The sequence below is a fragment of the Ambystoma mexicanum genome (genome assembly GCF_040938575.1).
Source record: "Ambystoma mexicanum isolate Mex_15411 chromosome 12 unlocalized genomic scaffold, UKY_AmexF1_1 Mex_chr12_unloc.2, whole genome shotgun sequence".
NCBI lineage: Eukaryota > Metazoa > Chordata > Amphibia > Caudata > Ambystomatidae > Ambystoma > Ambystoma mexicanum.
Genome location: NW_027182323.1, coordinates 7,381,608 through 7,394,993, shown reverse-complemented (window position 1 = coordinate 7,394,993; position 13,386 = coordinate 7,381,608). Strand labels below are relative to the sequence as shown.

Here is a 13,386-nt window from a genome sequence, read left to right as displayed (position 1 = left end):
TTACAGGATGTGAGCTGCCTCTGTAAGGCAGGTCACAACTGATACCATAACATGCCTCCCCAGATTTCTGCAGCAGGTGTAGTCGCCCATTTGGTTATCTTACCGGTGCATGCAATGTTGTGAATTGACGTGATTCACGGATGCTGGTTTGAGGGCCCCTCTTTTTGAGGCGAAGGACTGGCCACTTTTCTTTTAGGTGCCCGGCCGTCTTTCTTGTCCCAGTCCGAGCCTGACTGCTATATGACAGCTTTTACGCACTCTCGTGGTCATGCAGGAAGCTGATCAGCAGGCAAACCTTCCCTCCAGCATCCCACCAGAAAATGGAGGCTGGCTCCATCCCTGGATCTATACCGCAAGGGATGCAGGCCATTCTAGTATACATCACATTTCCTTCACTGTTGACAACTTTCTGCGCCGTCTAGCGGTGAAATTCGATCAGCATGACTAACTCCCCTCACCCTCTCTGGTTGTAGACGACTTTTTCTGCAAGGGAAATCACCTTCAGTAAAAATGTTTATGGGTGAAATGAGCTCAGCAGGTGTTCTACTTTTCAACATTGTTTTTTTTTATCCGATTCTGTAGTATTGTGGCAAGTTTTAGATGCAGAATCATTAGCATATGCAGAACAAAATCGAATCTGAAAACTATTATTGGTAGTCTTAAGGAGAGTTTGAATGTAATGATAGCAGTGACAGCATGGAAGCCAATATACATAAATGCAATTGGCCTGGGTTTCTGGTATAAGCCGTGTTGAGGTACAGAACGACAGTGCCTTCTTAGCGCAGTAGGCAGCGCGTCAGTCTCATATTCTGAAGGTCGTGAGTTCGAGCCTCACAGAGGGCATTTACTTTTGACTATTCATTAGAATTAACTGCTTCGGGCCTTTTCAACCTTTACTTTTAAATATTATTCTCCTTCGGCTGTTGTGCAGATCCATGAAATCACTGCACATTCTCACTCCAATTCATCCATTCATAAATCAAGTCATCCATTAATAAATCACATTAATTGCAGTAACAGTGGCCTGGTTTTCGATTAATCTCAAAGGAACGCGGGATTACCAGCTCATGTCATTCAAAGTGCAGGAGAAAGATAGTTTGTGCTCGTGTGTAAAAAAGCCTGTGATCCAGGCAACGTATGGTGCCGCACTCAAACCAATATATATGGATCCGGGGGAATCTCATCACGGATTACGTTGAAGGTTGACAGGAGATTTCAAAAAATGAATTCCCAAAATCACACAGGTCTGCCATTTTCTTGATATCCACTCCTGTCAATAAGAATGGTCCAGTGCCTTTGAAAGCCTACCTGTTAGTTATCAAGGCAACCTATAGATTCAAGAAAGCATCCCATTTTGGGTCCGAGAACAAGACAACTGCAGTTGCTTCATCTGAGCTGTACATTGAAACACAACACAAAAACCAAAGTCTAGCATCATCTACTCACGGGGCATTATGTACTAATGTGCTTTAAATGGGCGGGTGCTTGCCAGCCCAGAGTAGCGGCATGTCTTTTATCGGAAAGACTATGGTGTTCCTTACGAGTTTGCCGGTAAGCCGCCAACGGCAAACACAGCTTACTGCTTCCACCGCCCGATATCCCGATATTACCGGGATATTACAGCTGGCGCAGTCACGGTAAGTGCCCATTGAGAACCACTGAATCACTGGCACCGCTGTTAACGGTGCCAGTGATTCAGTGAATTCACTGCCGGCAGGGGCCTGAAAATGAGAAACAGTTCAAATGTTTTTGCCTTGAAAACAGGCAAAGACTTGGATAACTCTCTGCAGCTTTATTTTGGGCTTTGTGCTACAAAATAACTAATGTCCCCTCATTGCTATTCTCTGACGATTACAAAGAGATGTTAAGTGTTCAAATACCACGGTGGTCCCTCTTTTCTGCCTGGACGGGGTTGTTTACCTTGCTTGTCTCACAGCCATCCTCAGATCACCGACGAGATATGAGAGAAGACAGGCACTGCATTTTATTGCAGGCCCATACAAACCCAGAGATTTCTTGCTCTTCCCCAGGTACTCGGAGAAGAGCATGAAAACCCAGAGACCCTGGGACAATCCCCAAGGTTTGATAGGTCTCGGTGGGGCACATAACACGCCAAATGGGATATTGGATGCTTGGGAGTTCGGAAGGGCAAGGACAGTGTCCTGTGAAACCATTTTGTGAAGTTGTCCACCCTAACAATGAGGGTGTTGCCATTCGACCAAGAGCACACGGAAATAGGTGCCCATGTCCCACCTCGTTCTGGGCTGCTGCATCAGATGCAGCCTGGAGCGGTGAGGGACATGGACACCAGACAGTGTTGCATGCTCTGACTTCAGCTCCAGTCCTGCGCGCATTTACTAGTCTGAACTTCTGAAAGAAGTCAGGTCATTTCTTTCCGGGGTCAGAGTGTACGACTCCAGAAAGAAATGATTTGACTAATTTCTGAAATCGGACTAGTGAATGCGTTCAGGGACTTAAGAAAGTAAAGTTCTAGCTGCAGCGCACACGCCGTTGTTTATCAAATGGCGCGGCGGAAACGATTGCATGTCAGTTTAGTCTGAATTTTCCAAGCTGTGTTTGGGGGACATGTTGTAGGACATTTTTGTGGCTCGCTCCCCCACTCTTGCAATTCTGTATACTCCCCTGGGGTCAGGAGTGGCAGGGAGCGGTGTGTGGGGGTCATCTCCAAAGAATAAATGACACACCTGAAAGTTATTTGCATGGCCAGTCACTGACAGATTCCGACCTGCATTCCAGAACACCTGATTTTCCAGAAGCGCTCCTCCGAATTTGAAATGTGCAAGTCCCCAGTTTGAAACCTGATAAGAGTGCTCAATGGGTTAATGGACTGACTTCAGACCTCTCTGTATAACCTGCAGGCCACACATCCAGTTCTGGTGAGACTCTGATGCATGTTTGCTTGATAGGCTGGGAACTTTAGTCATCTTGCCTGGTCTCGAGAAGTTGCCCTGTTTGATTCGCAGCACAGATAACTTATCAGCACTGACATTAAGCTTCACATATTTTCCTCATGTCAGTCGGGTGCAGAGAGACACATTTGTATGCTATGGGTTACCGAGGTAAGAGTGCACAAAACATAGGCACAATTGATAGTGGGCTTGCAGGCACTTGGAGGGGCACTAGGCGTTGGGTGACCATGCATGGCTCCACTTGTAACACACTTTTCAGAACTGTCCATCAGCCACCAAAATGCAACCTCCCCCCAAACAAAAGTTGAGAGTTGCTCAAACCCTGTATTTATACCTCAGGGGATTCAGGGCACTGTAGTTTGCATCTCATTAACTTCACTGCTGTCAGGGGCGGACTGCCCTATCGGACGTTCTGCCACCGGCAGAATGCAATTCGGACTCGGGATGGCCTGGGGCCAGTTTTACAAGCCACCCTGGGGCCAGTTTAGAATATAACATTATTTTTGCGATTGAGTAACTTAAGTTACTTTAGGCAAGGTAATGTTACATATTGCTCTGAGTTACTTGTCGCCGCACAGCTGATGGAATGCAGCAGGCATCCATCAAAGAAGGTTAACACTTAGTAAGTGTTAACTTTGCTTTGATGATTGCACACAATAGCTGAGGCCGTGATGGGCAGTGTGTGTCCCCAGCCATCTGCCGGTGTGGTGCCAGGAGGCAGCCGCACTTTGATTAAACACCAAATTGTAACAAATTGTCCTGGGGGTTGGGAGGGAGAGAGCTGAGAGCTCGCCTTCTGATGTGGGCGGTTCCTGTCCTGTGTTGTGTGCATGTTTGTTTTGGGGGAGGGTGGTGCGCGGGGTGACCTGCCTAGTGTATAGTCCTCCTCGCTGTGAGCGTCGGGGCAGCGGCCAGGCAACTGCCAGGGGCCTGCTGCTGCAATGTGGCTTGGGCTGGCTTGGCAGTCAATCACGTGAGCGGACCGCATGTGCATGGTGTATTGTGCTGCTGGGTCTGGGTGCGGTCGGTCACTCACCACGACAGCCCCCCGCACATTTGGTAAACAAGGAAGGAATTTTTGACATGGAGTAGCAGCCTGCAGGCCTCTGGCCCTCTGGCTATTGCAAAGCAAAGCACATGCAACTTGCAAGTGTAACAACAGCGACAAGGCCTCTATCCGGAGCTACAGCAGGCCAACAGAAGGCTCCGCCTAGCTCAACCCAGCCCTGCAACCCAGCCGAGGTGGACAGCAGAAGATATTATTTGTGCATGCACGTGGGCCGACGTGATCACAAATAGTAAGTAAAGATAAAAACATAAAATAAAGGGGCCAGTGCCCGGCCAGGTCATCTACCCTTTATAGCGTTTTTTACTCTGGAGGACTGGACTGGGCTTGTAGACCGTCTGCAAGCCCAGTACTCGAGGCCCATCCACTCCATGCAAAGACCCCTGCTGTTAAGCGACTTAAATTAACTAGTGATTGCCCTGAAGCTGCTGCCGTCTGAAACCTCTTTAAAATGAATAGAAAGGACCCGGCTACTCCTTGAAAAGGATAGATGTGCTGAAGGTCAAAAGGAGAAAGAAAGCAGAGCACCCAACCATGCCATAGACCCGTTGAAGCATTGCTTCATTTAGAAGTCACTGTAGGCATGCCGCTAAGAGCACACCGTTTATTTTGCAGTTTTGCTTGCTTTGTACTTTTATTCTCTTGTTACTAGTATTCCTAGTGCTACCAGTAAATCTAAAAATATATGTATTTGTTAAAAATGAACCTTTATTAAGTTAACTGAATGAACAAGAAAATAATTCCCAGCACCAGATAGCAGAGTGTGTATAACTGAAATGACATACCCAGCGGGTAAACTGCCCAATGTACACATACTTCAATGGAACATGACATCATGAAAACATCCTTTTTGACAGAGTGAAATGTCCCAGTAACAATCTATATATCTTAAAGAAATATGTGCCCTAAGATCCCATTCCCTTATCTTTTACATTTCTAACAGTGAATACGCTAAAGTGTACGCATGGCAGAGTTCAATGATTTGTTTGATCTAACACAACTGTCTGTTCCATTCTGTATAGTTCAGGAAATCATGCTCCGAGTTTAGTTTCTTTTTCAAACAATTAAGTTCCATTGTGCGGCTGGCCCTGCCCATTTCTGTAACTCTCTCTCTGTAGGATCGTGCAGTACATGGAAGTGCGTGTAAACGGACTACATGCCTCCACACATTCTGCGTGTTTTATGTTCATTTAAATCGGCCGAGACGAGGTCCATGACTGCAGAGATGTTTTGGAGAGACTAACCCACCCTGTGCTGATATCAATTTGCGACGCACATACACACTGCATATGCATACAAATATTTTTTTTATTTCTAAACTTCCCTTTTACCTGCAGTGATCTTCTTTATGGTTGGTGCAGGTCAGCAACACAGCACGCTCCACCTGATGACTGATATCTTGAAATATGCACCAAAAGTAGTTGCTTTATGTCACTAATCAAATTTTTTCAACATCGCTTTCATGGACAATGAGCAGATGAGGCATTCCAGCAATTATTAATCTGCTGATGCATCAGGTCTGGTTCTCTGGGGAGAGTACCTTGTGGTTAGCCTGGGGCAGGTAGACAAATTGGAGAATGGTGGTTCAATGTGTATGCTTCTGATGAAAAGATAAGTTGAATTAGTGCTTGGAAATGCAGGGCAAAAGATTAGATCTGTTCAGTTTTAGGTCTCTTGAAACGTGGCTCGTTCATTCAACGCCGAGCACACGCCACACAGTTTTGACCTAGCACAGCCAGTTTGATGCACCCTTCTTCCACCACTACTGCTGTAAGGGCCAGCCGTGTGCTGGAGGATCTGAGAGTTGATGGCAATGGGAACTTTGCAGGCATAGAGTCCCTGTCTATTGCCGCTCAGCATGTGAGTGCGCTTTACGTGGAAATGCCCCAGAAACTGCAGGCACATGCAGTTCACTGCAAATTTTGCTCAGTCCTGTGAACGAGACTGTAAATATGGAGCCAGAAAGTGCATTAATGTATTATCCTAATTATGTGCCTTTTTTAAGTGGACTCGCTTAACAGAGCAAAGCGCAGAAGCATCATTGAGACACAAAGTTTACATATTTACTCTGCTGCTCTTATGATGCAGCTATCTGTGTGCCAGCAACAGAGCTTCACCAACCAAAAAGCACCAGTTTAAAAGAAAAACCCTCTTCAAGGTTCTTGAATTCCCACCTGAATTCCTTTATGCGCTATAGAGTGCCTTGACCAATGGATAGATGAATGGATGGATGGACGGCATAGGTTGGTGTATATAGTAATGGATCCATGGATGGATGGATGGGCAGGAGGAAGTTGGGCCAGCTGGAATTTTGTGACAATGAATCTCCATATCAGTGTTTATTGCACAACTTATTTTGTTGCATGTGTTAAATCACTGAAAGTACAGTGTGTTTATATAGATTTTTCAGGTTGCCATTATCTCACCTTCTGGGACGTATAGCTTACTATTCAGGATGTGAAAATTAAAGCCACAAAATATTCTTTTGGCTTAACATGTTGCTATACGGATTTACATGTTGTCATGTGGCTCGATCATGCCATTTCTGTTTTTTGTAAGTAAACTCTATAAGACATTATTACTGAAGGCCTTGAAATCCAAACTATTTGTACCCAGTCAAGCTTGGAAGGTATTCAGCCAAAGTTTGTGATCCTCCTAGTCCATTCCACCCACCCCCCTCCACCAGCTGTTTGGCCATCCCACTCCCTCCTTTTTGGATGCAGCCAGAGTACCACTAGTTTCTTATTTCCACTTCCACCACTGCACACATCACAGTCCCCAGAATTGTACAGCACATGAATTAATCCACTCCTTTTCATGCATAGCCTGTTCTTGCAGGGGTGAGTTGTCGGATTGGCTTGGGGTCCGCGGTGGCACCAATGGAGAGTGGTAGATTGAGGCAGCGTGGGCCAGCCCAGGTACTCGCATTCACAACGTGGGGTGTATCTGTGATTCTTCTGTAATGCCGGGTGATGCCTGTGCGACACACAACCTAATTCAACAGATTCCTGCGGCAGGTGTGTTCACCCACTGGATTATCATACCGGTGCGTGGCCTCGAGCATAACGTGTTCTTGCAGGAGCTATGCCCTGCAAGTTCAGAGAGTTGTGGTATCGCCAGCGGTAACAGGTGGCCCCAACAAAGTGTGGGAGTTGTTGGCAGTGTGTGCCAGATACTCAAGACCAGCTTACAGGATGTGAGCTGCCTCTGTAAGGCAGGTCACACCTGATACCATAACATGCCTCCACAGATTTCTGCAGCAGGTGTAGTCGCCCATTTGGTTATCTTACCGGTGCATGCAATGTTGTGAATTGACGTGATTCACGGATGCTGGTTTGAGGGCCCCTCTTTTTGAGGCGAAGGACTGGCCACTTTTCTTTTAGGTGCCCGGCCGTCTTTCTTGTCCCAGTCCGAGCCTGACTGCTATATGACAGCTTTTACGCACTCTCGTGGTCATGCAGGAAGCTGATCAGCAGGCAAACCTTCCCTCCAGCATCCCACCAGAAAATGGAGGCTGGCTCCATCCCTGGATCTATACCGCAAGGGATGCAGGCCATTCTAGTATACATCACATTTCCTTCACTGTTGACAACTTTCTGCGCCGTCTAGCGGTGAAATTCGATCAGCATGACTAACACCCCTCACCCTCTCTGGTTGTAGTCGACTTTTTCTGCAAGGGAAATCACCTTCAGTAAAAATGTTTATGGGTGAAATGAGCTCAGCAGGTGTTCTACTTTTCAACATTGTTTTTTTTATCCGATTCTGTAGTATTGTGGCAAGTTTTAGATTCAGAATCATTAGCATATGCAGAACAAAATCGAATCTGAAAACTATTATTGGTAGTCTTAAGGAGAGTTTGAATGTAATGATAGCAGTGACAGCATGGAAGCCAATATAAATAAATGCAATTGGCCTGGGTTTCTGGTATAAGTCGTGTTGAGGGATAAAACGACGGTGCCTTCTAACCAGTAGGCAGCGCGTCAGTCTCATAATCTGAAGGTCGTGAGTTCGAGCCTCACAGAGGGCATATGCTTTTGACTATTCATTAGAAATTGACTGCTTCGGGCCTTTTCAACCTTTACTTTTAAATATTATTCTTCTTCGGCTGTTGTGCAGATCCATGAAATCACTGCACATTCTCACTCCAATTCATCCATTCATAAATCAAGTCATCCATTAATAAATCACATTAATTGCAGTAACAGTGGCCTGGTTTTCGATTAATCTCAAAGGAACGCGGGATTACCAGCTCATGTCATTCAAAGTGCAGGAGAAAGATAGTTTGTGCTCGTGTGTAAAAAAGCATGTGATCCAGGCAAGGTATGGTCCCGCACTCAAACCAATATATATGGATCCGGGGGAATCTCATCACGGATTACGTTGAAGGTTGACAGGAGATTTCAAAAAATGAATTCCCAAAATCACACAGGTCTGCCATTTTCTTGATATCCACTCCTGTCAATAAGAATGGTCCAGTGCCTTTGAAAGCCTACCTGTTAGTTATCAAGGCAACCTATAGATTCAAGAAAGCATCCCATTTTGGGTCCGAGAACAAGACAACTGCAGTTGCTTCATCTGAGCTGTACATTGAAACACAACACAAAAACCAAAGTCTAGCATCATCTACTCACGGGGCATTATGTACTAATGTGCTTTAAATGGGCGGGTACTTGCCAGCCCAGAGTAGCGGCATGCCTTTTATCGGAAAGACTATGGTGTTCCTTACGAGTTTGCCGGTAAGACGCCAACGGCAAACACAGCTTACTGCTTCCACCACCCGATATCCCAATATTACCGTGATATTGCAGCTGGCGCAGTCATGGTAAGTGCCCATTGAGAACCACTGAATCACTGGCACCGCTGTTAACGGTGCCAGTGATTCAGTGAATTCACTGCTGGCAGGGGCCTGAAAATGAGAAACAGTTCAAATGTTTTTGCCTTGAAAACAGGCAAAGACTTGGATAACTCTCTGCAGCTTAATTTTGGGCTTTGAGCTACAAAATAACTAATGTCCCCTCATTACTACTCACTGACGATTACAAAGAGATATTAAGTGTTCAAATACCACGGTGGTCGCTCTTTTCTGCCTGAGCGGGGTTGTTTACCTTTCTTGTCACACAGCCATCCTCAGATCACCAACGAGATATGAGAGAAGACAGGCACTGCATTTTATTGCAGGCCCATACAAACCCAGAGATTTCTTGCTCTTCCCCAGGTACTCGGAGAAGAGCATGAAAACCCAGAGACCCTGGGACAATCCCCAAGGTTTGATAGGTCTCGGTGGGGCACATAACACGCCAAATGGGATTGTGGATGCTTGGGAGTTCGGAAGGGCAAGGACAGTGTCCTGTGAAACCATTTTGTGAAGTTGTCCACCCTAACAATGAGGGTGTTGCCATTCGACCAAGAGCACACGGAAATAGGTGCCCATGAACCACCTCTTTCTTTGCTGCTGCATCAGATGCAGCCTGGAGCGGTGAGGGACATGGACACCAGACAGTGTTGCATGCTCTGACTTCAGCTCCAGTCCTGCGCGCATTTACTAGTCTGAACTTCTGAAAGAAGTCAGGTCATTTCTTTCCGGGGTCAGAGTGTACGACTCCAGAAAGAAACGATTTGACTAATTTCTGAAATCGGACTAGTGAATGCGCTCAGGGACTTAAGAAAGTAAAGTTCTAGCTGCAGCGCACACGCCGTTGTTTATCAAATGGCGCGGCGGAAACGATTGCATGTCATTTTAGTCTGAATTTTCCAAGCTGTGTTTGGGGGACATGTTGCAGGACTTTTTTGTGGCTCGCTCCCCCACTCTTGCAATGCTGTATACTCCCCTGGGGTCAGGAGTGGCAGGGAGCGGTGTGTGGGGGTCATCTCCAATGAATAAATGACACACCTGAAAGTTATTTGCATGGCCAGTCACTGACAGATTCCGACCTGCATTCGGAACACCTGATTTTCCAGAAGCGCTCCTCCGAATTTGAAATGTGCAAGTCCCCAGTTTGAAACCTGATAAGAGTGCCCAATGGGTTAATGGACTGACTTCAGACCTCTCTGTATAACCTGCAGGCCACACATCCAGTTCTGGTGAGACTCTGATCCATGTTTGCTTGATAAGCTGGGAACTTTAGTCATCTCGCCTGGTCTCGAGAAGTTGCCCTGTTTGATTCGCAGCACAGATAACTTATCAGCACTGACATTAAGCTTCACATATTTTCCTCATGTCAGTCGGGTGCAGAGAGACACGTTTGTATGCTGTGGGTTACCGAGGTAAGAGTGCACAAAACATAGGCACAATTGATAGTGGGCTTGCAGGCACTTGGAGGGGCACTAGGCGTTGGGTGACCCTGCATGGCTCCACTTGTAACCCACTTTTCAAAACTGTCCATCAGCCACCAAAATGCAACCTCCCCCCAAACAAAAGTTGAGAGTTGCTCAAACCCTGTATTTATACCTCAGGGGATTCAGGGCACTGTAGTTTGCATCTCATTTCCTTCACTGCTGTCAGGGGCGGACTGCCCTATGGGACGTTCTGCCACCGGCAGAATGCAATTCGGACTCGGGATGGCCTGGGGCCAGTTTTACAAGCCACCCTGGGGCCAGTTTGGAATATAACATTATTTTTGCGATTGAGTAACTTAAGTTACTTTAGGCAAGGTAATGTTACATATTGCTCTGAGTTACTCGCCGCCGCACAGCTGATGGAATGCAGCAGGCATCCTTCAAAGAAGGTTAACACTTAGTAAGTGTTAACTTTGCTTTGATGAATGCACACAATAGCTGAGGCCGTGATGGGCAGTGTGTGTCCCCAGCCATCTGCCGGTATGGTGCCAGGTTAAACACCAAATTGTAACAAATTGTCCTGGGGGTTGGGAGGGAGAGAGCTGAGAGCTCGCCTTCTGATGTGGGCGGTTCCTGTCCTGTGTTGTGTGCATGTTTGTTTTGGGGGAGGGTGGTGCGCGGGGTGACCTGCCTAGTGTATAGTCCTCCTCGCTGTGAGCGTCGGGGCAGCGGCCAGGCAACTGCCAGGGGCCTGCTGCTGCAATGTGGCTTGGGCTGGCTTGGCAGTCAATCACGTGAGCGGACCGCATGTGCATGGTGTATTGTGCTGCTGGGTCTGGGTGCGGTCGGTCACTCACCACGACAGCCCCCCGCACATTTGGTAAACAAGGAAGGAATTGTTGACATGGAGTAGCAGCCTGCAGGCCTCTGGCCCTCTGGCTGTTGCAAAGCAAAGCACATGCATCTTGCAAGTGTAACAACAGCGACAAGGCCTCTATCCGGAGCTACAGCAGGCCAAAAGAAGGCTCCACCTAGCTCAACCCAGCCCTGCAACCCAGCCGAGGTGGACAGCAGAAGACATTATTTGTGCATGCACGTGGGCCGACGTGATCACAAATAGTAAGTAAAGATAAAAACATAAAATAAAGGGGCCAGTGCCCGGCCAGGTCATCTACCCTTTATAGCGTTTTTTACTCTGGAGGACTGGACTGGGCTTGTAGACCGTCTGCAAGCCCAGTACTCGAGGCCCATCCACTCCATGCAAAGACCCCTGCTGTTAAGCGACTTAAATTAACTAGTGATTGCCCTGAAGCTGCTGCCGCCTGAAACCTCTTTAAAATGAATAGAAAGGACCCGGCTACTCCTTGAAAAGGATAGATGTGCTGAAGGTCAAAAGGAGAAAGAAAGCAGAGCACCCAACCATGCCATAGACCCGTTGAAGCATTGCTTCATTTAGAAGTCACTGTAGGCATGCCGCTAAGAGCACACCGTTTATTTTGCAGTTTTGCTTGCTTTGTACTTTTATTCTCTTGTTACTAGTATTCCTAGTGCTACCAGTAAATCTAAAAATATATGTATTTGTTAAAAATGAACCTTTATTAAGTTAACTGAATGAACAAGAAAATAATTCCCAGCACCAGATAGCAGAGTGTGTATAACTGAAATGACATACCCAGCGGGTAAACTGCCCAATGTACACATACTTCAATGGAACATGACATCATGAAAACATCCTTTTTGACAGAGTGAAATGTCCCAGTAACAATCTATATATCTTAAAGAAATATGTGCCCTAAGATCCCATTCCCTTATCTTTTACATTTCTAACAGTGAATACGCTAAAGTGTACGCATGGCAGAGTTCAATGATTTGTTTGATCTAACACAACTGTCTGTTCCATTCTGTATAGTTCAGGAAATCATGCTCCGAGTTTAGTTTCTTTTTCAAACAATTAAGTTCCATTGTGCGGCTGGCCCTGCCCATTTCTGTAACTCTCTCTCTGTAGGATCGTGCAGTACATGGAAGTGTGTGTAAACGGACTACATGCCTCCACACATTCTGCGTGTTTTATGTTCATTTAAATCGGCCGAGACGAGGTCCATGACTGCAGAGATGTTTTGGAGAGACTAACCCACCCTGTGCTGATATCAATTTGCGACGCACACACACACTGCATATGCATACAAATATTTTTTTTATTTCTAAACTTCCCTTTTACCTGCAGTGATCTTCTTTATGGTTGGTGCAGGTCAGCAACACAGCACGCTCCACATGATGACTGATATCTTGAAATATGCACCAAAAGTAGTTGCTTTATGTCACTAATCAAATGTTTTCAACATCGCTTTCATGGACAACGAGCAGATGAGGCATTCCAGCAATTATTAATCTGCTGATGCATCAGGTCCGGTTCTCTGGGGAGAGTACCTTGTGGTTAGCCTGGGGCAGGTAGACAGATTGGAGAATGGTGGTTCAATGTGTATGCTTCTGATGAAAAAATAAGTTGAATTAGTGCTTGGAAATGCAGGGCAAAAGATTAGATCTGTTCAGTTTTAGGTCTCTTGAAACGTGGCTCGTTCATTCAACGCCGAGCACACTCCACACAGTTTTGACCTAGCACAGCCAGTTTGATGCACCCTTCTTCCACCACTACTGCTGTAAGGGCCAGCCGTGTGCTGGAGGATCTGAGAGTTGATGGCAATGGGAACTTTTCAGGCATAGAGTCCCTGTCTATTGCCGCTCAGCATGTGAGTGCGCTTACGTGGAAATGCCCCAGAAACTGCAGGCACATGCAGTTCACTGCAAATTTTGCTCAGTCCTGTGAACGAGACTGTAAATATGGAGCCAGAAAGTGCATTAATGTATTATCCTAATTATGTGCCTTTTTTAAGTGGACTCGCTTAACAGAGCAAAGCGCAGAAGCATCATTGAGACACAAAGTTTACATATTTACTCTGCTGCTCTTATGATGCAGCTATCTGTGTGCCAGCAACAGAGCTTCACCAACCAAAAAGCACCTGTTTAAAAGAAAAACCCTCTTCAAGGTTCATGAATTCCCACCTGAATTCCTTTATGCGCTACAGAGTGCCTTGACCAATGGATGGATGAATGGAT

The 13,386-nt window shown here is 46.3% G+C and overlaps 1 non-coding gene across 1 annotated transcript; it reads left to right on the top strand.

Moving 5' to 3' along the window:
- Window positions 1-770: 770 nt before the first annotated feature.
- On the top strand, window positions 771-843 carry TRNAM-CAU (transfer RNA methionine (anticodon CAU)). The gene has a single exon. It is a non-coding gene; the product is annotated as a tRNA-Met (tRNA).
- The last annotated feature ends 12,543 nt before the right edge of the window (window positions 844-13,386 follow it).